The 23,559-nt window shown below is 46.2% G+C and overlaps 1 protein-coding gene across 1 annotated transcript in view; it reads right to left on the minus strand.

The window, feature by feature from the left end:
• LOC145337793 (gremlin-1-like) overlaps positions 1-21,828 on the minus strand; it is a 97,007-nt gene extending 75,179 nt beyond the window's left edge. The window contains exon 1 of the mRNA XM_080182635.1: positions 21,742-21,828. The gene's annotated coding sequence lies outside the window, so the exon portion shown is untranslated. The remainder of the gene's footprint in view (positions 1-21,741) is intronic.
• Positions 21,829-23,559: the final 1,731 nt, after the last annotated feature.

Genomic DNA, 23,559 nt, shown 5'->3' on the forward strand with positions numbered 1-23,559 from the left:
CGCAACCTGGGATACTAAGTGGCAATTTAACATGGCCAATCCACCTAACCTACACATCTTCGGAGTGTGAGAAGAAACTGGAGCACCCGGAGGAAACCCACACAGACACAAGGAGAATGTGCAGACTCCACACAGAGAGTCACCCAAGGCTGGAATCAAACCTGGGTTGCTGGCACTATGAGGGAGCAGTGCTAACCACTATGCCACTGGTATAGATGGTTCTAGAACATGCACTGTTTGAAGAGGAACAGCGACTTCTCCTACTTCCTTGGCCAACATTTCTCTCAATATCACCGTGATCAGATTCCCCAGTCATTCAAGCTTTTCGGGGGCTGGACTGGGGCAGGAACCTGGTTTCCTATTTACACTCCAGCACTGCAATGTTTACAATCGTCTCATTCTTGCCGTCTCATAATGTCTCCCAAAGACTACCCTTTTCCATGAATGTGCAGCTTGGTTTTGTTGTTAATTCACTGACTCTCTTTAATCTCCCCTCAGGCAACAGGAAGAGTGTTTCCGCTTTCTGCTCGATAAGGATTCGCCGAAGAATAGTTGACACAATTCTGAAGAAACTCTGATTTTCAGTTTTTCCAAGAAACTCGGGGCGCTGCTGATCCCACTTATCTTGCTGGCAAATGTATCCATGTGGTTAGCCTCAGGACCAGGGCCTTGAACCTGGTAAGTATCATTACACAGGCTTAAAGACGTCTGCTTCCTCTCTCTTGGAAGTACTTTGGCTCTTTCTCTGACTACGGTTTCACCATGATACTGCCGAGGTATGCCTGGCATGGCAATGAACTAAGGATAGATAAGAAGGGTTGCTTTTCCCCATCGCAGAGCAGCGGCGAATGGCCAAGGAATGGGGGAATGGTGGGAGTGGAGGCCACAAGGAAAGGGGAGGCCCGAGTACCGAACAGAAACCTGCAGGTCACCTTTCATCCTCACTGGTCCACCTAACCACGACCTCCAGTCAGACGGGGCCTAGTGGTATTATCATTAGACTATTAATCCAGAAACGCAGCCAAATGGATGATGTCCTGGGGGACATTTGGCTCGAGTCCCTCCACGCCTGATGGTGGACTCAATACAAAAATATCCAGAATTAAGGATTTACCGATGACCATTGTCGATTGTTGGAAAAACCCATCTGGTTCACTCGTGCCCCTTAGGGAAGGAAATCTGCCATCCTTATTGGGAATTGGGAATGGAGGGGTACAAACGAACGGTCTAGTTGGACCAATGAGTGGCACAGGCTTGGAGGGCCGAAGGGCCTGTTTCCTGTGCTGTACTGTTCTTCGATCTTTGTTCTTTATCCGGTTTGGCCTACATGTGACTCCAGAGCCATAGCAATGTGGCTGACTCTCAACTACTCTCAATTAGGGATGGGCAATAAATGGTGGCCCAGCCAGCGATGCCCATGTCCCAGAAATGAATAAAAGATAAGTCCCATTTATGGTGGGTGGGGGCGGGAGTCCAAGTGTAATGGAAGCACAATCCGAGACTTCAGCATGCAAATGGTATTACAAGCTCAAGGAGGGAGGCCCAATCCTGGAGGAGTTTTGATCCAAGGTGTAATGATGTGTGTTCACAGCCCGGGACTCTACCGGGCTAAAGGGAATCTTTTAATAAGGAAAAGCAGTACAGAGACCAACAGCCTACTGATTGCTCCAGTCCCTACATGTCTTATCCATATGTCTTCTAGATGCCTTCTACCCAAGACGGGACTCCACCCCCTGGGATGATTACGCACTCACAGCCCCAGTTGGTCCCTCCAGCCAGTTGACCCTCCTCTACTGTGTTGCCCTTCAAGGAACAACTACCACATCCCTCCCCCTTTAACTTCTTCAGACTATCTTCAATAACCAGCTTACCCAAGCCCAAATTCTAACTGAACATTATACACACGAGTTAGACAATTATAAATCGAGTCTGTTTCTTAAAGAAAGGTGCAGTTCTACAGTCTGAGATGCATCCACCAGATTGATATTAACAGAAACTATAATAAGGGCTAGCTCTCTGGCACAGACAGATAATTACAACTCACTTCCACAGAGACATCAGCTCTGCCTACAACAGGTCAATCAGGTACTTTGCCGCTTATGCATTCGAAAGCGTTTCTTGGTGGCAACATTGACTACTGGAGCTCTATACTCCCCAAACAATCCTCATGTTTAGGAATGGTCCACCTCTCCACATCCGCTTGGAACAACAGGAGTCCAGTCTCAGAAACAACAATTCTGGGGATCCAACTTGACCCACGACTGAAGCTTCATATTATGGCACTATATTATGTATTTAATATTCTTTTTTCTTTTTTTTCTTTACTTTGGCAGTAGTGCTAACCACTGTGCCACCATGTCCCACACATCCAATTCCATCTTAAAGTCCACCCAACTCCATCCTTATACGTCTTCACCCTCTCTTTACAGCAATCTGAGGTCTCTATCTGCTTCAAGAAGACAACCATCATGCCGGTACCTAAGAGAAGCCAGACAGCGTGCCTTAGTGACTATCGGCTGGTGGCTCTGACATTAAGAAGTGCTTTGAAAGGTTAGTTATGGCACAGATCAATTCCAGCGTCCCGCACTGCCTGGATCCACCACATTTTGCCTACCGCTGCAATAGGTCCACAGCAGATACCATCCCCCTGGCCCTACACTCAACTCTGGAACACCTCAATAACAAGTCCACCTATGTCAGACTCCTATTTATTGACAACAGCTCAGCCTTTGAACTATTATTCCCACGAAACTCCTCTCCAAACTCTGTGGCCTGGGCCTCCCACATCCCTCTGCAACTGGATCCTGACCTTCCTAACTCACAGGCCACAATCAGTAAGGATAGGCAACAACATCTCCTCCACGATCATCCTCAACACCGGTGCCCCACAGGGCCGTGTTCTTAGCCCCTGTACTATATTCCTTATACACCTATGACCGTGCGGCCAAATTCCCCTCCAATTCGATTTTCAAGTTTGCTGACGACACCACCATAGTGGGTTGGATCTCAAACAATGATGAAACAGAGTGTAGGAATGAGGTAGAGAATCTGGTGAACTGGTGCAGCAACAATAATCTCTCCCTTAGTGTCAACAAAACGAAAGAGATAGTCATCAACTTCAGGAAATGTAAAGGAGAACATGCCCCTGTCTACATCAACGGGGACAAAGTAGAAAGGGTCAAGAGCTTTAAGTTTTTACGTGTCCAGATCACCAACAACCTGTCCTGGTCCTCCATACTGACACTATAGTTAAGCAAGTCCACCAACGCCTCTACTTTCTCAGAAGATTAAGGAAATTTGGCATGTCCGCTACGATTGTCACCAACTTTTACAGATGCACCACAGAAAGCATTCTTTCTGGTTGTATCACAGCTTGGTATGGCTCCTGCTCAGGTATGCTTTGCTTGTATAGTGCGCAAGAAACAATACTTTTCGCTGTATGTTAATACACATGACAGTAATAGGTCAAATCAAACCAAATAATATACATTCAAATCCATCCTAATGTTCAACCCAGGAAACAGCCTAGCGAACCCTCTCTGAACTGCTTCAAATGCAAGTATATCCCTCCTTATGTTAGAAGACCAAAAGTGCAGCCAGTACACTAGATGCAGTCATATAATTGCCTTGTCCAGGGTTGTAGCAAGGTTATACCCTCCATCTCTCTGAAACAGACGGCATTTCACTGCCTCCCCAATCAGTGGCTGCACCTATAGTGGAGGAGGTGGTGTAATGGTAGATTCACTGAATCAAGCAATTCAGAGAGTCTGGGTAATGCTCTGAGGACCTGGGTTCAAATCCCACCATGGCAGATGTTAAAATTTGAATTTGATAAGAATTAGGAATTGAAATTCTAATGGTGACTGATTGTTCTAAAAACCTATGCTGGTTCGCTAATGTCCTTTAGGGAAGGAAATCTGCTGTCCATACCTGGTCTGGCCTACATGTGACTCCAGAGCCACAGCAATGTGGTTGACTCTCAATGGCCCTCTGAAATGGCCAAGCAAGCCATTCAGTTCAGTGCAGGCTCGATGGGCTGAATGGCCTTCTTCTGCACTGTCAGGATGCCGTGACTCTATGACAAGGTAAAGGGAATGTTAATGGTAATGTTGAAGACAGCCAGTACATGGTCTGACTCCAGACCCACAGTAATGTAGTTAACACTAAACTGCCCCTCTGAAATGGCCGAGCGAGACACTCAGTTCAAGGGGCAATTAGGGATGAGCAACAAATGCTGGCCCGGCCACCAATGTTCACAACCCATGGATTATATTTTTTAAACCTGCATGTTGGCTTTTTGTGATTCATTATAAGGTCCTCAGACCTCAGTACTGTAGCATTATTCAGTCTCTCTCCCTCCATTTAGAGTCTGTAAGATCAGGAGAGACATGGATAGGGTGATGTTATAGACTGTGTAAGATCTGCATTCCGATTCTTCTTGAGGAAGCTTTGGAGAGAGTGCAAAGTGGGTTCACCAGGATGTTGCCTTGTCTTGAGGGCTTTGGTATGAGGAGAGGTTGAATAAACTAGGATTGTTTTCACTGGAAAGGCAGAGGGGAGAATTGATAGGGGTTTACAAAATTATGAGAGGCATAGACAGAGTGGTTAGCCAGAGGCTTTTTCTCAGCGTGGAACTGTTGATTACAAGGGGGCACAGGTTCAAGGTGAAAGAGGGAATGTTTAAGGGAGATATGCAAGGAAAGTTTTTCACGCAGAGTGGTGGGTGTCTGGAACATGCTGCCAGAGGAGGTGGTGGAAGGGCACACATTAGCAACATTTAAGAGGCATCTGGATGGGTACATGAATAGGGAGGGAATAGAGGGATACGGACCGTGTTGACAGTTACAGGGATGAGATGGGTATAGAGAGATATGGGCCAAATGCGAGCAATTGCGACTAGCTTCAGCGTTTAAAACAAAGGCAGCAAGAACAAGTTGGGCCAAAGGCTCTGTTTCCATGCTGTAAACCTCTGTGACTCTTTGACCTTGATGAGTAAGGGCAGAAGATTTTTTTTAGTTTAGTAAGGGCATCATGGTCAGCCCAGGCTTGGAGGGCTGAAGGGCCTGTTCCTGTGCTATACCATTCTTTCTTCTTTGTCAAAGTGGACAAACTCACACTTATGTCCCTTCTGAGAAATTTTTGATGGCCCACTCAACCTATTTTCAAACCTTCCTCACATCTTACTTTCTTGCCTATTTTTGTATCATCAGCAAATTTGACAACAATGTATTTGGTCATTTCACTCAAGTAATTAATATTGTTTGTGAACAATTGAGGTCCCAGCACTGATCCCTCTGGCACTCATTACAGTTTTATCAACTTTAAAAAGCCAATTCATCCCAACTCCCAATAGCTAGCCAATCCTCCAAACACGCTAAAATATTACCCTAATAACCAGGAGTTTTTAACGTTGACAGTAACTTTTTACATGCCACCTTTCCAAATACCTTTGGCAATCCAAATCCATTACTTCTACTGGTTCCCCTTCACAACAAACTGCAAAGAGTCGTGAATGTAGCCCAGTCCACCTCGCAAGCCAACCTCTCATCTATTGACTCTGTCTACACTTCCTGCTGCCTCGGAAAAGCAGCCAGCATAATCAAGGACCCTGGACATTCTCTTTCCTACTTTCTTCCATCAGGAAAAAGATACAGCTCAGATACATGACTGATCATTCACCCTCTGTACTGGGTATGGATTAAATGCTCAACTGTACAATTCTTAAATGTTAATCCAACCGGAATGGTTTCTTTCCAAGCACAATTCCCACAACTCAATATACATTCCTAAAATTCCTCATGGACAGTCACCTATATAACAATTGCCGCCCAATTGCTTGCCGTGGCTTTACGTAGGAGTGTGTTAAGACAGCGTGTTAACCTCCTGACTCCATCTCCTCCTAACCTTATATTTCTCAAACATGCAGATAATCCAGTGTAGGGCGGTTTTAAATAAAGTTTGAGGAGATAAGCTGACTTCTCAGAAATATGAAATTCCAGAACCTCCTTGCTTTCCAGGTTTTCCAAGTAACGCCTGTAGTCCAGGGGTCGCTTATCTCCAAGCAGATGGGGAGCGTGCAGGCGATAGAGACACTTGCTGTTGCATGCTTAGCAACTGGTACTTTGCTGTTGGCCTGCTGAACTAGACCACTCTCACCCTCATGAATTTAAATTCAATACCTGGAATCTACTGATGACCGTGAAACCATTGTCGATTGTCGGAAAAACCCATCTGGTTCACTGATGTCCCTTTAGGGAAGGAAATCTGCTGTCCTTATCTGGTCTGGCCTACAGAGCCACAGCAATGTGGTTGGCCCTCAACTGCCCTCTGGCAAGTAGGGATGGGCAATAAATGCTGGCCCAGCCAGTGACACCCATGTCCCACGAATGAATACAAAACTTCTGAAGGTGAATCATCAGAGGATTTGTGCGAGTCCGCTGCCTTGTGACCAAAATCTTATACAGTTGCCACATGATTTTCCAATTGCTATACTCAACACCCCAACCAATGAAGGCCAGCATGGCATACACCTTCTTGACCACCTTGTCCAGCTGAGTTGCCACCTTCAGGGAACTGTGGATCTGTACGCCTAGATCCACTGTATCTAGGGCTCTACCATTTACTGTATACTTTACTTCTGGAGTAGCCTTTCCTTCTGCAGTAGACTTTCAAAATTGTATCACCTCATATTTGCCCAGGTTAAATTCCGTCTGCCATTTTTCATCACAGGTCTCCAGCCGATTTATATCCTGCTGTATCCTCTGACAATCCTCCTCACTATCCGTTACTCCCCCAATTGAATGACTAGCTATGGAAATAGAAGAAAGTCTGCCTTAGCGCACCAGTAGGTGACACGGTGATACAGTGGTTAGCATTGCTGCCACACAGTGCCAGGAACCCAGGTTCAATTCCTGCCTTGGGTCACTGTCTGCCTATGCGGAATCTGCACATTCTCCCTGTGTCTGTGTGGGTTTCCTCCAGGTGCTGTGATTTCCTCCCACAGCCTGATTAGAGGCAGCAGCTGCGCTAAATTCTCCCTCAGTGTACCTGAACAGGCACTGGAATGTGACATCTAGGGAATTTTCAAAGTAACTTCATTGCAGTGTTAATGTAAGACTACTTGTGACACTAATAAATAAATAAACATTATAATAAAAGCAAAATACTGAGGATGCTGGAATCTGAAACAGAAACAGAAAATGCTGGCAAATCTCAGCAGGTCTGACAGCATCATGGCGAGAGATTAGAGCTGACGTTTTGAGTCTAGATGACCCTTTGACAGCTGAGAGCAAAAACCCTTTGTGTAGGAAAAGAATTGGAATGGGCAAGTAATGTGGGAGTGCTGCACTATCTGAGGTGCCATCTTTTGGATGAGATATTTAACTGATTAAACCATTCACCCTCTCAGCTAGAGATAAGTATCCCCCCAACCCCCCGAGTGTCTTGACCAATTGTGACCAAGCTCATGAGCACCTTGCTGTTTGCAAGGAGCTTCATAGAAACCTTACAGTACAGAAAGAGGCCATTCGGCCCATCAAGTCTGCACCGATCACAATTCCACCCAGGCCCTACCCCCATATCCCTACACATTTACCCACTAATCCCTCTATCCCACGCATCTCAGGACACTAAGGGGCAATTTTAGCATGGCCAATCAACCTAACATGCACATCTTTGGGCTGTGAGAGGAAACCGGAGCATCCGGAGGAAACCCACACACATACGAGGAGAATGTGCAAACTCCACACAGACAGTGAACCGAGCCAGGAATTGAACCCAGGTCCCTGGCGCTGTGAAGCAGCAGTGCTAACCACTGTGCCACTTTGCCACCCACAAAGCTTGCTGTGTACAAACCGGATCCAGTGTTTGCCCGCATTGCAATGGTGACTACACTTCGAAATTACTTCCCTGGCTGTCCAATGCTTTGGATTCTCCGGAGGTTATGAGCTGGCGCTGTGTAAATCCTTCTGTGAGCAGCTCAGAAAGCCTGACATGAAGTTACTTGCTGACAGTGGTCAGGCAGTGGTGTTTTAGCATAGGTCTGGGCACTTTCAAAAAATCCTCATTCGGTTAATTGGTTGAATGGGGAGGCGGTGGCTTAGTGATATTATCGTTAGACTATTAATCCTGAAACTCAGCTAATGTTCCGGGGATTCCACCATGGCAGATGATGGAATTTGAATTCAGTTTTTAAAAGAATATTTGTAATCAAGAATCTACTAATGACTACAAAACCATTGTCAATTGTCAGAAAAACCCATCTGGTTCACTAATGTTCTTGAGGGAAGGAAATCTTCTATCCTTACCCTGGTCTGGAATACACATGACTCCATAGCCACAGTGGTTATTCTCATAGAGTCATAGAGGTTTACAGCATGGAAATTGTCCCTTCAGCCCAACTTGTCCATGCCATCCAGCCTTTGCCACTAAACTAGTGCCAATTGCCCACTTTTAGCCTATGTAACTACTCTTACCCTGTAACTGTCTAAATGTTTTTTAAAACACAAAATTGTACCCACCTTTGGCAGCTCATTCCAGACACTCACCACCCTCTGAGTGAAAAAAAATTGCCCCCTGCACCCTTTTGTATCTCTCCCCTCTCATCTTAAACCTATGCCCTCTAGTTTTAGACTCCCCTACCTTTGGGAAAAGATACTATCTAGCTGATCTGTGCCCCTCATTATTTTATAGACCTCTATAAGATCACCCCTCAGCCTCCTACACTCCAGACTAAAAAGTCCCAGTCTCTCCAGCCTCCCCTTAAAACTCAAACCATCAAGTCCCGCTATCATCCTAGCAAAGCTTTTCTGCACTTTTCCTAATATAATAATATCCTCTCAATTGCTCTCCAAGCGAAACAAGGGAAATAAATCCTGGCCAGCCAGCGATGCCCATGTCCCACATTGAGAGGAGAGATAATGCCTGGAATCCCCTGAGCTCGCCCGTGGCTGGGATTTTCCAGTCCCGCTGCAGTGAATTTGGCTGGGCACCCAGTTTCCCAATCCCGCTGGTGTGTATGACTGAAGAATTCTGGCCAATGACTGATGTTCAAATATCCAGTCAGTCAGGGCTGTAATGAGTATCTAGTACGGCTAGAGTGCAAATGGAGACCATTCAGCCTATTACATCTGTACTAGCCCACTGCAAGAGCAACTCCCCTAGTCCCTCTACATTTCACTCGTAGTTCTGCGTATATTTTCCCTTCAGGTTATCCGATTCTCTGTAGAAAGCCTGGATCAAATTCTGCCTCCGTTACCACGGTGGCGGGTGGTGCATTCCACATCCTGATCCACCGGCAGCACAAACCTCTGGTTAAGGAATGGAAGTTTTTGATCTGTCTCTGACTCAAGGTGTCGGCAACTGCTATCAGCAGCGGTGGGGGGGATGGCCCCAGTTACAATAGCCTATTGATTCGCTGTCTGAACTGAGGCTCGAACACTGCATAGCTGAGCGAGATACTGGAGGTTTCTTAGTATTCGTGGAATGCTAGTCCGACTAGGAGTAATATCTTCAAGAGAGCACAGCCACAGCTGTGAACCCCCATCACCCCATCATCATTGTCCTTTATCTTCATAAAATGGCGTACCGTGTAGCAAATCAACTCCACTGGGGATCAGTGGCACTGGTGACAGAGGTGGCCAGTCCATGAGGAATAGATTCTGGCATTCGTGTTATCATGTGAAATCAGGTGTCATTGTGGTTTGTTATATTGTTTTTGGGTGTTGGTACCTGTTGCCAGGCAGCTGTAGCCAGTGACCATCATGGTGGCAACCCACAAGTCTCCTTGCAGTGGCATGGTGGCACAGTGGTTCGCACTGCTGCCCCTCAGCGCATGGGAACACCACCCCACTAGTTCACCTCTAAGTCACATCCTGGGCGGGATTTTCCAGCCAAGCTCATCCCGAAAATGGAAAATCCCACCCGAAGCCTACGGATCTCTCCACGGTCCACCCCCTTGCCTGTTCTGTTTCCCATGGCAGGCGGAACAGCAAAATCACCCCGCCCCGACTTGAAACTACATCGGCTGTTCCTTCACTGTCGCTGGGACAAGATCCTGGAACTCCCTCCCTAACAGCGCTATAGGTGTACCTACGCCCACAGGGACTGCTGCGTTTCAAGAAGGCAGCTCACCACCACCTTCTCAAGGGGCAATTAGGGATGGGCAATAAATGCTGGCCTTGCCAGCGACGCTCACATTAAAAAAAAGTCACACTTTTGTTTTAGTCTTCACAATTCAATCAAAATATATAAAAATACTCATGCACAAAAATAAACAAAAGGATTGAAAGTTAACAACAGTTCCTACTTTGTAGTAGAATTCTATACAGCTGATCCTCAAAGTCACCTATTCTACTCACCTTGACTCTTCCATGTGGCACAGAATTCCATATTTCCTGGGGGAGATATGGTGTAAGGGTAATCATAACACCAATTGGGTTTACTGAATAGACTGGGGCTATACTCATTGGAATTCAGAAAAATGAGGGGAGATCTTATAGAAACATATAACATTTTACAAAGGGAATAGGTAAGATAGAAGCAGGGAGGTTGTTTCCACTGGCAGGTGAAACCAGAACTAGGGGGCATGGCCTCAAGATAAAGAGGAAGCAGATTTAGGACTGAGTTGAGGAGGAACTTCTTCACACAAAGGGTTGTGAATCTGTGGAATTCCCTGCCCAGTGAAGCAGTTGAGGCTACCTCATTGAATGTTTTTAAGGCAAGGATTTTTGAACAGTAAAGGAATTAAGGGTTATGGTGAACGGGTGGGTAAGTGGAGCTGAGTCCACAAAAAGATCAGCTATGATCTTATTGAATGGCGGAGTGGGCTCAAGGGGCCAAATGGCCTATTCCTGCTCCTATGTTATCTACTTCTCTGGGGACATGGGTTCAAATCTCACCATGGCAGCTGTTTTTTTTAATGTTTATTCACAGAACTGTAGCAACCTGTGACTGTCTGGGTAAAATAGAATCATTGAAACAAAACCAACTAGGGATAACCAGGCCAGGAATGCAAACACAGCAAAGCAACATAAAAACGGACATAGAAATTGGCCTAAGAGCCTGGAGACAGGCCCTTTCCAAGGTTTAAGATCAGACAATTAAAAACTGATGGTGCATCAGGATAGATTAGCAGATGTAAAAGGACAGTTCTACACTTCCTGAGAAAGAAATCACCAGTAGAAAGAGGACCAGACATGCATCTTTGAAACAAAAAGATTCGATGCATATTAGAAGCTGAAACTAAACATCTAGGTATGGAGCTAAGAGATCCTGTGTATACTTCACCCTGTTCGCTTTCAGTCTATGCAAAGACTTTACTGATGCAAAGACTTCATTTTAAGATATTTCTGCCTATGCACAATTACATTTAAATTCTAGACAGTAGGGGTTAACCAACTTGACTATATTTTAAAACTCAGAAGGCATGCTGGGTTAGCTTAAAAAAGTTGAGTGCATTCCTAAAGGGTACACATTGCAGGCAAAACATAATAGCAGCTGCAAGGACTGTTTTTGCAGACAGAGACAGTATGTGAAAAACACTTCCGATAATGAGATAAGGATTGAAATATATTTTCATTTCAGTAAATGTTTAGTTCAGTTCAGTTCTCAGATTTCGCTCATCTCAGTACATGTCTTTGTACAGGGCCTGGTTGGGAGGCCAGTCTCCACATTCGCTCTCTTCTCACTCTGTCATGTTGAAGTTTTGTTCAGCAAAAGAAAACCATTTCAAAGCTTGTACCAACTGCTGTGCCCTTGTCTATTTGAACGAATGAATGGGCCCTACAGCAGTACACAAAATACAAAGGGGTGGTGGGTTAGTGGGTTGGAATGTGTGGGTTAGAAGGATAAGCAGAGTAAATATGTGGGGTTACAGGAATAAGACCTAGGTGGGATGGGCCAAATGGCCTCCTTCTGCACTGAAGGGTTTCCATGATTCTATGGTCGCCTGGGGGGAAGTGAACGAGAGTGGAAATTATGGGCAGAATTTTCTGGTCGCATACGCCCCGAGGTCGGAGAATCCCACCCAAGATCAATGGACCTTCACATGGTCCATGTCCCGCCCGCTACAATTCCCGTGGTGAGTAAGTTGGGGAAATTCCCCATATGAGTCCACTATGACTCTTTTCCAGAACTCCGGTTCATACTGTCATATCAAACTTGGAGCGTTAACTATTTCTCTGCTTTTATTTCTTTACGTTTAGTGTCTAATCATTTGGAAGCTTTCTTCATTCACCAGTCCAAAGATTAGGTAGATTGGCCATGCTAAACTGCCCCTTGGTGTCCAAATATGTGCAGGTTCATTGGATTGGCCATGCTAAATTCCCCTTAGTGTCCCAGGATATGCAGATTAGAGGGGTTAGCAGGGTAAATATGTGGGGTTACAGAGATAGGGTCTGGGTGGGACTATGGTCGGTGAAGACTCGATGGACTGAATGGCTTCATTCTGCACTATTGAGATTCTATGATTCTATTTCTATTACTTAAACTCATACAATTCCACCCAGGCCCTATCCCCATAACCCCATGCTAGTCCTCCTGACAATAAGGGACAATTTAGCATGGCCAATCCACCTAACCCACCCATCTTTGGACTGTGGGAGGAAACCGGAACACCCGGAGGAAACCCACGCAGACACGGGGAGAACGTGCAAACTCCACACAACAGACACCCGAGGCCAGAATTAAACCTGGGTCCCTGGTACTGTGAGGCAGCAGTGCTAACAACTGTGCCACCGTGCTGCCCTACCACTTGTGCCACCGAGCTGCCCTGGGAGGTCTTGCGACACAGTGGGGTTAGTGTCCCTGCCTCTGAGCCAGAAGCTGCGGGTTTGAGTCCCACCCCAGGACTTGGCGGCGGAGGAAGGTGTGTTCCTACTGTGGCCAAACAGGTTGAGTGTTAACGTATAAAACCCTCCCAAACAGGCCAATGGCTACCGGTAAGAGCTGGAGAGACTTCTGGTCTGCCATGCTTGATGTGGAGTGGCGCACCCTCAAGCTATAAGCCTCCTGGCAACAGACTAGTGACCTGTTCCGAAAATTCTGAGTTATGCAAACAGACAGAATTCTTTCTTGATGGACCACGAGGTTTTTTTTTACGTCCACAGGTGATTCGGTCCGCCTTATGGGTTAAAGAGGGGCATACATGCGGTGGGTCGTGCGAGGGCTGCTCTTGGATGTTGCTTCGAGAGTTGCCTAGTGCTTCACGTCGTTAGTGTACGCTTAAACTGGACCAACTGACGGGCAACACAACAGCTCAGTGACTATCACTGTTTGCTGTGCAGTTACAGGGAAACCGGGTCAGATCTCCGACTTGGGTCAGTGTCTGTGGGAGTTTGCACATTCTCCCCGTGGTTGCGTGCGTTTTCTCCGGGTGCTCCAGTTTCCTCCCACACCCCAAAAATGTGCTTTTAGGCTGATTGGTGTCAATAAATTGTCCCTAAATTGGATCTCCCTTAATCTGGCGCACATATAATTCCTTAAATTTGCACCCCTCTATTGTGGAGTCCACTAGATGTAGACAAAAGTCGTAGGTAGAAGAAGGCACTCACTGAGTGTTAAAATGGGCAGCGCTGGCTTGTAGGGCCGAAGGGCCTGTTTCCTGTGCTGTTCTTTGTTCTTTGAGATACAGGAAGAGAATTGGAATGGAAAATTAATTTTCTTGAACTCAATTTTTCGGATAAAATACAAGCACGTAGTAGATCTGTGAGTTTTGTGGAATTATTGGCCGTACACACAAAGAATGGTGCTCTGGATAGATTTGTTGCCAGCATTCTAATGCCTAGATGCTGATCCCAATTCCCAAAACTGTTCTTTCCAAGCGTTTCACAGAGGAAGTATTTTGTTGCAGGAACGCCTGGCCAAATGCATCTTCTTTTGTCTGTCCCATTACATTACCCAGAAAATCGTGGAGAAAATATTGCTGCAGACTACAAAAAAAGTATCTTGACTGCTACCCAGCCAGTTTTGAACAAAGGACTGTAAATGGAGTTCCCGCAAGGCCTAGCAGGCAAACACACACGCCCTTGGCCAGTGAGTGCCTTCTCTGAACATCAGTGAAGATCCAAACGGACTGGTAAATTTGGAAACAAATTTGAATTTTGGAGCCCCTCTATGTATATCATTCTTCACTGGCGCATTCCCAGAACCTTTGATCTCCTCTGGCCATATTTTGCCCCTTTTACGGGGCCAACTTGCCTCCACTTTCTCAGGAGGCTAAGGAAATTTGGCATGTCCTCTACAAGTCACACCAATTTTTACAGATGCACCAAAGAAAGCATTCTTCCTGGTTGTATCCCAACTCCTTCTCTGTGCAAGTCCATAAGAAGGATCGTGAATGTAGCCCAATCCGTCACTCAAACCAGCCTCCCGTCCATTGACTCCATCTACAATTCCCGCTGTCTTGGAAAAGCAGCCAGCATAGTCAAGGACCCCACGCACCTCAGACATTCTCTCTTCCGCCTTTTTCCATTGGAAAAAAGATACAAAAGTTTGAGGCCATATATCAACTTCTTCCCTGCTGCCAACAGACTTTTGAATGGACCTTCTATATATTAAGTTGATCTTTCTCTACACCCCAGGCATGACTGTAACTCTACATTCTGCACTCTCTCATTTCCTTCTCTATGAACGGTATGCGCAGGTTTCCTCCGGGTGCTCCGGTTTCGTCCCACAGTCCAAAGATTTGATGAAGGGAATCGAACCCTGATCCCCAGTGCTGTGTTAGGTTGATTGGCCATGCTACAATTGCCCCTTATTGTCAGGGGCCAATGCCTCCAGCAATGCTAGTCTGAAAACGCTCTGATCTCGGAAGCTAAGTGGGGGGTTAGTACGGTAAATATGTGGGATTACGGGAATAGGGTCTGGGTGGGATTATGATCAGTACAGACTTGTTGGGCCAAATGGTCTCCTTCTGCACTGTGGGGATTCTATGATTCTAGGATCCTGACGATGTTTGCCTTGTTACTGTTCAAAGTTTAGCACCATACATGCAAAGGGTGAGCTGACCAATGGTAGAAGCTAAATTTAATGGCACAGTCCAAATATCACTTTAATAATTATCTTCAAATTCACCATTCCAGAGAGTAATCAGTTAATCGCACGGTGGGAAACTTCATGGGTGTCGAAAAGATACTCTGTAAATCCAATCAATGATAGATAATCAATGGAATGAGATTACCAAAATGGCAAAAAAATTACTGGGAATAGCAACTGCTCTGTCATCACCTGAAACATGTTTGATTTGATGAAGGGTGTACACACTCACACACACAAACACACACCCACACAGATACACTCTCTCACTCACTCACACTCACACACATACACACTCACTCACATTCACTAACACACACAGATACACACTCACTCACTCACATTCACTAACACACACACTCACTCACTCATTCACTAACACACACACTCACTCACTCACATTCACTAACACGCACACGCACTCACTCACTCACATTCACTAACACACACACTCACTCACTCATTCACTAACACACACACTCACTCACTCACATTCACTAACACGCACACGCACTCACTCACTCACATTCACTAACACACACACAGACTCACACACATACACACTCACTCACATTCACTAACACGCACACACACTCACTCACTCACATTCACTAACACACACACACACTCACTCACTCACATTCACTAACACACACACAGACTCACACACATACACAGTCACTCACTCACATTCACTAACACACACACACACACACACACACACACACACACACACACACACACACACACACACACACACACACACACACACACACACACACACAGAATATGTTCCCACTTATTCGATATTAAAGAGCCTGTTTCTAAATTCCCAGCATTTTTGTCCCTGTATCAGATACCTGGGATTTTTTGATTTGTGTTAAAATCTCTTTCTGACACAAATGTTATGGAATGTGATCAGCTTGTCCATATTTCTCAGGCAGGTGTCATATGCCTCACGCACTGTTTGAAGTTTTAACTTTATTTTATTAGTGTCACAAGTTGGCTTACATTAACACTGCAGTGAAGTTACTGTGAAAATCCCCCAGTCGCCACATTCTGGCACCTGTTCAGGTACACTGAGGGAGAATTTAACACGGCCAATTCACCTAACCAGCAAGCCTTTCAGAGGAAATCGGGGCATCTGGAGGAAATCCACGCAGACACATGGAGAATGTGCAAACTCCACACGACAGTGACCCAAGCTGGGAATCGAACCCTGATCCCCAGTGCTGTGAGGCAGCAGTGCTAACCACTGTGCCACCCTGGAGCTAATGTTGAATGCCAAATGGTATCTCCGATTAGCAGTGGGCGGCATGGTGATTCACAGCGCCAGGGACTGCGTTCGATTCCCGGCTTGGGTCACTGTCTGTGCGGAGTCTGCACATTCTCCCCGTGTCTGCGTGGGTTTCCTCCGGATGATCCAGTTTCCTCCCACAGTTTGAAAGACGTTCTGGTTGGGGTCCATTGGCCATGCTAAATTCTCCATCAGTGTACCCGAATAGGCACCAGAGTGTGGAGGCTAGGGGATTTTCACAGTAACTCCATTGCAGTGTTAATGTAATCCTACTTCTGACAAATAAACTTTAACTTGCACAGTGATCTTAACTGAGATCTTTTGTAAACCACAGAGCGTGATGTGAGGGTTACATTTCTTGTTTTTGGGACATTAGTGGAAGGACAGACATATGCAGGGGCTGCATGGTGGCAGAGTGGTTAGCACTGCTGTCTCACAGTGCCAGGGACTCAGGTTCGATTCCTTGCTTGGGTCACTGTCTGTTGGAGTTTGCACATTCTCCCCATAGCTGCGTGGGTTTCCTCTGAGTGCTCTGGTTTCCTCCCACACTCCAAAATGTGCAGGTTAGGCGCATTGGCCATGATAAATTGCCCCTTAGCGTCAGGGCGATAAATAGGGTAAATACTTGGGGTTGCGGGGATAAAGGCTTGGGTGGGATTGTTGTCCGTGTTGGCTCGATGGGCCAAATAGCCTCCTTTGCACTGTAGGGATTCTATGGTTTCCATGCCAAGAATACCGTCCTCTGAAACCAACTTTACTGGACTGACCCTGTGTTTAGGATATCCCAACTGCCATAGCAAATCTTTCCTCAAGTCCGGAAGGTTCCGGAACAAAAGGAGGATAAAGGAAGCGCTTCAAAGCCATCCTGAAGGCTCACCTCAAGAAATGCAACATGGACATCGATATCTGGGAGACCCTTGCTCAGAGGGTCTCATATTTTCACAGTACCTTCATTGCGGTGTTAATGTAAGCCTACTAGTGACTAATGAATAAAACTGATCAAAGGGACACAATTCTTGGAGAACATCTGATGGCAAGAGGGGGTTTGGAAACGGAGTCTGAGAAAGGGATGCCAACGAGACCAAGGACCCAACACACCTCCCAGAAAGACCTGGCAAGTGTGTGCGATCGGAGATAGGCAGTGAGCTCATCAGCCACGCAAGGACCCATGGAAGCCACAAGAAGTGATACAGAGTTTCTTAGATGGGCAATCGCACTCATTAGCGAGTGATTGCCGAAGAGCAATGAGTTCATAGAATAATAGAAACTCTACAGTGCAGAAAGAGGCCATTTGGCCCATCGAGTCTGCACCAATCACAATCCCACCCAGGCCCTACCCCCATATTTACCCACTAATCCCTCTCACCTATACATCTGAGGACACTAAGGGACAATTTTAGCACGGCCAATCAACTTAACCCGCACATCTTTGGACTGTGGGAGGAAACTGGAGCACCCGGAAGAAACCCACACAGACATGAGGAGAATGTGCAAACTCCACACAGACAGCGACCTGAGCCGGGAATCGAACCCTGGTCCCTGGTTCTGTGAGGCAGCCCCCTAAGGTGGTAGTGAATTCTATACATTTGCTACTCTCTGAGTGAAGAAATTTCTCCTCACCTCACTCCTAAAAGGTTTACCCCTTATCCTCAAACTATGACCCCTAGTTCTGGACTCCCCCACCATCGGGAACATTCTTTCTGAATCTACCCTGTCTAACCCTATTAGAATTTTATAAGTTTCTATGAGATCCCCACTTCTAAACTCTAGTGAATATAATCCTAACCCACTTAGTCTCTCCTCATATGACAGACCTGCCATCCCAGGAATCAGCCTGGTGAACCTTCGCTGTACTCCCTCTATAGCAAGGGCACCCTTCCTCAGAAAAGGGGACCAAAACTCCGCACAATACTCCAGGTGTGGCCTCATCAACGCCCTAAAATGCAATGTGGTTGTCCCTTAAATGCCCTCAGCGATGGCACTCAATGCTGGCTCAGCCAGTGATGCCCACATCCCATGAACACATTTAAAAAAAACTAAACAAGCTCTTGCCAACCATCTCCATCACTGTTGCGCTCAAATCAAAGGAACAGCCAATAGCAACGGTCAAACATCCACAATACCATTTCCGATGACTGCAGAGTCCAGGAGCAATGGGTCATGAATTTAGCACCTTTCAGAGTACAATTAATCAAAGACTCATAGAATCCCTACAGGAGGCCATTCGGCCCTTCGAGTCTGCACCAACCACCATTCCACCCAGGCCTCATTCCCACATCCACACATATTTAACCTGCTAATCCCCCTGACACTAGGTCAATCAACATCTTTGGACTTTGGAGCACCCAGAGGAAATTCCCGCAGACACGGGGAGAATGTGCACACTCCACACAGACAGTAACCCAAGCTGGGAATCGAACCCGGGTCCCTGGCACTGTGAGACAGCAGCGCTAACCCACTGTGCCACTCAGTTAAGTTCACATTAAGTTTCTTTTAGTTTGGTGAACACCTGTTGGGTTATTTTTCATGCTGCCCTTGTTGAAGGGACACTTGCACTTTGGAAAGGAACAGGAGGAAGTCATTCAACCCCTCAAGCCCATTCGATCCAGTCATGGGCTGAGCTGTATCTTAACCCCAGCGATCCACCTTGGTTCTGAAACCTGAACCGCCCAATCGAGAAGGATTAATGGCAGTTTTGAAATGTTAGGTTGATCCTGTGCTTTTTTGCAAGGTCCCAGGTTCCCTGTCCTTTGTGTGAGGGAGTGTTTCCAAACACCATCCCCAAATAGTTGACCTCAACTTTAAAGTTATTCTCCCTTGTTCCCCCATCACTGAGATTTCGATTCTACCAAACCAACTTAATTTGTCCTTTCTGAACCTCTTTAGAATCCTCACAGTGCAGAAGGAGGCCATTTGGCCCATCAAATCTGCACCGATTCTCTGACAGGGTATCTTACCCAGGCCCTCTCACCCACCTTATCCCCATAAACCCTCACTTTTACAATGGCCAATCCACCTAACCCGAACATCTTTGTACTCTAAGGGGTAATATAGCATGGCAAATCGACCTAATGTGCACATCTTTGGACACTAAGGGGCAATTTAGCATGACCAATCCACCTAACCTGCACAGCTTTGGACACTAAGGGGCAATTTAGCATGGCAATCCACCTAACCTATATATCTTTGGTCTCTAAACAGCAATATAGAGTGGTCAATCCACCTAACCTGCACAGCTTTGAACATTAAGGTGCAATTTAACATGGCCAAGCATCCTAACTTACTCATCTTTGGATTGTTGAAGGAAACCAGAGCCCCTGGAGGAAACCCACACAGACACAGGATGATCTCCCCCATCAAATCCTTTAATCACCTCAAACACAATTTGAATATCCCTTAATCTTCGAGACTCACAGCCATTTATCTGGTTTTTAGTGCAACGGTACACTGGAGTGGCATAGAATCCTCAGGACTGATATACAAAGAGTAACCAGAGAGTACTGCACCTACAAATACTGCACTCTAACACAGCAACATAGAAATACGGAAGATAGGAGCAGGAGGAGGCCATTTGGCCCTTTGAGCCTGCTCCATCATTCATTACGATCATGGCTGATTATCCAACTCAATAGCCCAATCCTGCTTTCTCCCATAACCTTTGATCCCATTCACCCCAAGTGCTATATCCAACCGCCTCTTGAATACATTCAATGTTTTGGCATCAAATACTTCTTGTGATAATAAATTCCACAGGCTCACCGGGTGAAGAAGTGTCTCCTAATGTCCGCTGAAGCCTCAACACTGTGACCCCTGGTTCTGGACTCCCCCACCATCAGGAACTTCCTCCCTGCATCTATCCTGTTCGAATTTTATAAGTCTCTATGATATTTCACCCCCCCCCCCCCTGCCATTTGTCTGAACTCCAGCAAAAACAACCCTAACCTAGCCAATCTCTCCTCATACATCAGTCCCGCCATCCCCGGAATCAGCCTGGTAAACCTTCGCCCCTTAGTGTCCAAAGATGTGCAGGTTAGGTGGATTGGTCATGCTATATGAGGTGGCACAGTAGCACAGTGGTTAGCACTGCTGCTTCACAGCTCCAGGGACCTGGGTTCAATTCCCGGCTTGGGTCACTGTCTGTGCGGAGTTTGCACATTCTTCTCGTGTCTGCATGTGTTTCCTCTGGGTACTCCGGTTTCCTCCCACAGTCGAAAGATGTGCGGGTTAGGTTGACTGGCCATGCTAAAATTGCCTCTTAGTGCCCAGGGATGCATAGGTTAGGGGGATAAGTGGGTAAATGTGTAGGGATATGGGGGTAGGGTCCTGGTGAGGTTGTGGTCGATGCAGAGTTGATGGGCTGAAGGGCCTCTTTCTGCACTGTAGGGCTCTATGATTCTATGATATTATCCCTTGAGAGCAAGAACACCCTTCCTCAGAAAAGGTGACCAGAGAACACAATCAGTAGTTGGGAGGAGTAGGCAGATAAAGCGAGAGAGAGAAGGCAAAGGGGAGGCAGAGATGTGAAAATAGAAGGATGGACAGATAAACAGATAAGAGCGGGAAAGATAAAAGTGAGGAAGACAGGAGTAATTAGAAAGAGGGATCAGAGGGCAAGAGAGAAAGGGGCAACTTTATCAATTGAGAAACAATTGATGTTTAAAGTGTATCTATTAGTGTCACAAATAGGCTTACATTAACACTGATGTGGAGATGCCGGGGTTGGACTGGGTTGGGCACAATAAGAAGTCTCACAACACCAGGTTAAAGTCCAACAGGTTTATTTGGTAGCACCAGCTTTCGGAGCGCTGCTCCTTCATCAGGTGAGTCACTGTGCATTAACACTGCCATAAGCTTATTGTTAGCAAGGGACTGAGCCAGACAGAGACTGAGTTAACCAGCACTGCCGATTAACTATCCTTGCATTTAATCCCCTCCACCGCACTACCTGGACAACATTGATCCCTGCCGGGTACAGACTACCACCGCTGCCCAAACGCCAAAGAAAGTGCAAAGAATTTCAGATTTGGGATGCAACTTTCCCTTCCTGCAAAATTCACTTTTAAACAAGAGTCAGCAGCCTTTTAAAAAAAATTATAAGACTTGCCAGGAACCAAATAAAGTCAGTAGATGCGATTTAAACATACACACTTCTCGGAAACAAAACTCTGTTGAAAATTCCAGCAACTCATTCGGAAAATGTATGATTAAGATTGGCACACAGTTCAAAAGAAATTGGGCAGATGTAATTTATACAAAAAAAAGACTTATGTCTAAGGCTGACGGAATAAATGGTGGTTGGAAACTCTATATAATCAGTTATTCACCAGCTTTTGATTCATGTCTTTTAAATAAAATAATTGTTAATAATAGGAGGGGAAGTCACTTGACAAGGTTACAGTAAGAAATCTCACCTGCTGATGGTCAGGACAGCTTGTAATCCGGTGTTGTCGCTGGGTTAGATTTGTCGATCCTGCCCTGTGTTTATATGTGTGTGTGTGTATGAGTGTGTATATGTGTAATAGTCCTCGGCACAGCAACAATCCTTCAAGGCTGCCACTTCTCCTCCCCTTCCCAGTGTCTGATTTCACCACCCACTTTACAGCCAGAAGTTCCTTCCTCCACATCCAGCGCATCACCTGTTAAGTCACCACTCCGTGCATTTTAGCACAGTTCACTCCACGCACAAAACATATTCAGGCATCCGCCACTGAGTTAAATCCCAGTACTGTACAGCTTTCTCAGTTCGCACTCAGGGAATTGCCAAGGCTATGGCTCTTGCACGCCGCAGTCTCATTTCTGAAGATTTTCCACTGCTTTCCGCAGTGTTCAGCAGCACCTACATGGTGCTGACACATCCAACACAGGCCATTCGGCCCCAGTGCTCTGTGCTTTGCTCTATTTGACCAATCCACAAAAGCCTTCTGGTTATCTAATGCAATCAGAATTGCCTCCAATCCCTTTCTCCATCATGTATTTAGCTCTCCCTTACTGGAGTGGCACAGTTGCTGCCTCACAGCGCAGCTAAGAGTAGTGGGCGAGAAGAGGATTGGGAGAGGTTTAAATGTCAACAAAGATTGACAAAGAAGTTGATAAAGAAGGGTAGGAGAAACTATGAAGCTGGGCTAGCGCTTAATATAAAAAAGGATAGCGAGAGTTTTTATAAATATATAAAAAGGAAGAGGCTGGCTAGGGTGAATGTTGGTCCTTTAGAGGATGAGAAAGGGGACCTAGTGGTAGGGGATGGGGATATGGCTAAGGTATTGAATAACTTTTTTGTTTCTGTCTTCACGGAGGAGGACGTGAATAATTTGCCCGGTGTTAGCGATGGAAAGGTGGTAGGACTGGAGGGTCTTAATGACATTACTGTTACTAGAGAGGCGGTGCTCGACAGACTGGAGGGGCTGATTGTGGACAAGTCCCCAGGACCGGATGGAATGCATCCGAGGGTTCTGAAAGAAATGGCGGAGGTGATAGTGGATGCCTTGGTGGTTATTTTCCAGACGTCGCTGGATTCCGGGGAAGTGCCGGATGATTGGAAAACGGCTAATGTTACGCCGTTGTTTAAGAAGGGTGCCAGGCAAAAGGCGGAGAATTATAGGCCGGTTAGTTTAACGTCTGTGGTAGGTAAAATGTTAGAATCTGTCATTAAGGAGGAAATTGCGAGTCATCTTGAAGGGAATTGCTTGATAGAGCAGACGCAGCACGGTTTCATTAAAGGGAAGTCGTGTCTGACAAATTTACTGGAGTTCTATGAGGATGTGTCTAGGGCGGTGGATAGAGGAGAGCCGGTGGATGTGGTCTTTCTAGACTTTCAGAAGGCGTTTGACAAAGTACCTCACAAGAGGTTATTGCAGAAGGTCGAGGGACATGGAGTTGGGGGTAGGGTGTTAGCGTGGATAGAGGATTGGTTGTCAAATAGGAGGCAGAGAGTGGGGGTCAACGGGTGCTATTCGGATTGGCGGATGGCGACTAGTGGAGTGCCCCAGGGGTCAGTGCTGGGGCCTCAGCTTTTTACCATTTATATAGATGATCTGGAGGAGGGAACCGAGTGTAGGGTGTCGAAATTTGCTGATGACACCAAGATTGGGGGAACGGCAAATTGTGCGGAGGGTGTGGAGAGTCTGCAGAAGGATCTAGATAGGCTGGGCGAATGGGCCAGGAAATGGCAAATGGAATTTAATGTTGGCAAGTGTGAGGTGGTCCACTTTGGTAGGAAGAATGGTAGGAAG

Source organism: Carcharhinus amblyrhynchos, unplaced genomic scaffold (assembly GCF_965287045.1).
Source record: "Carcharhinus amblyrhynchos unplaced genomic scaffold, sCarAmb.v2.hapA scaffold_75, whole genome shotgun sequence".
NCBI lineage: Eukaryota > Metazoa > Chordata > Chondrichthyes > Carcharhiniformes > Carcharhinidae > Carcharhinus > Carcharhinus amblyrhynchos.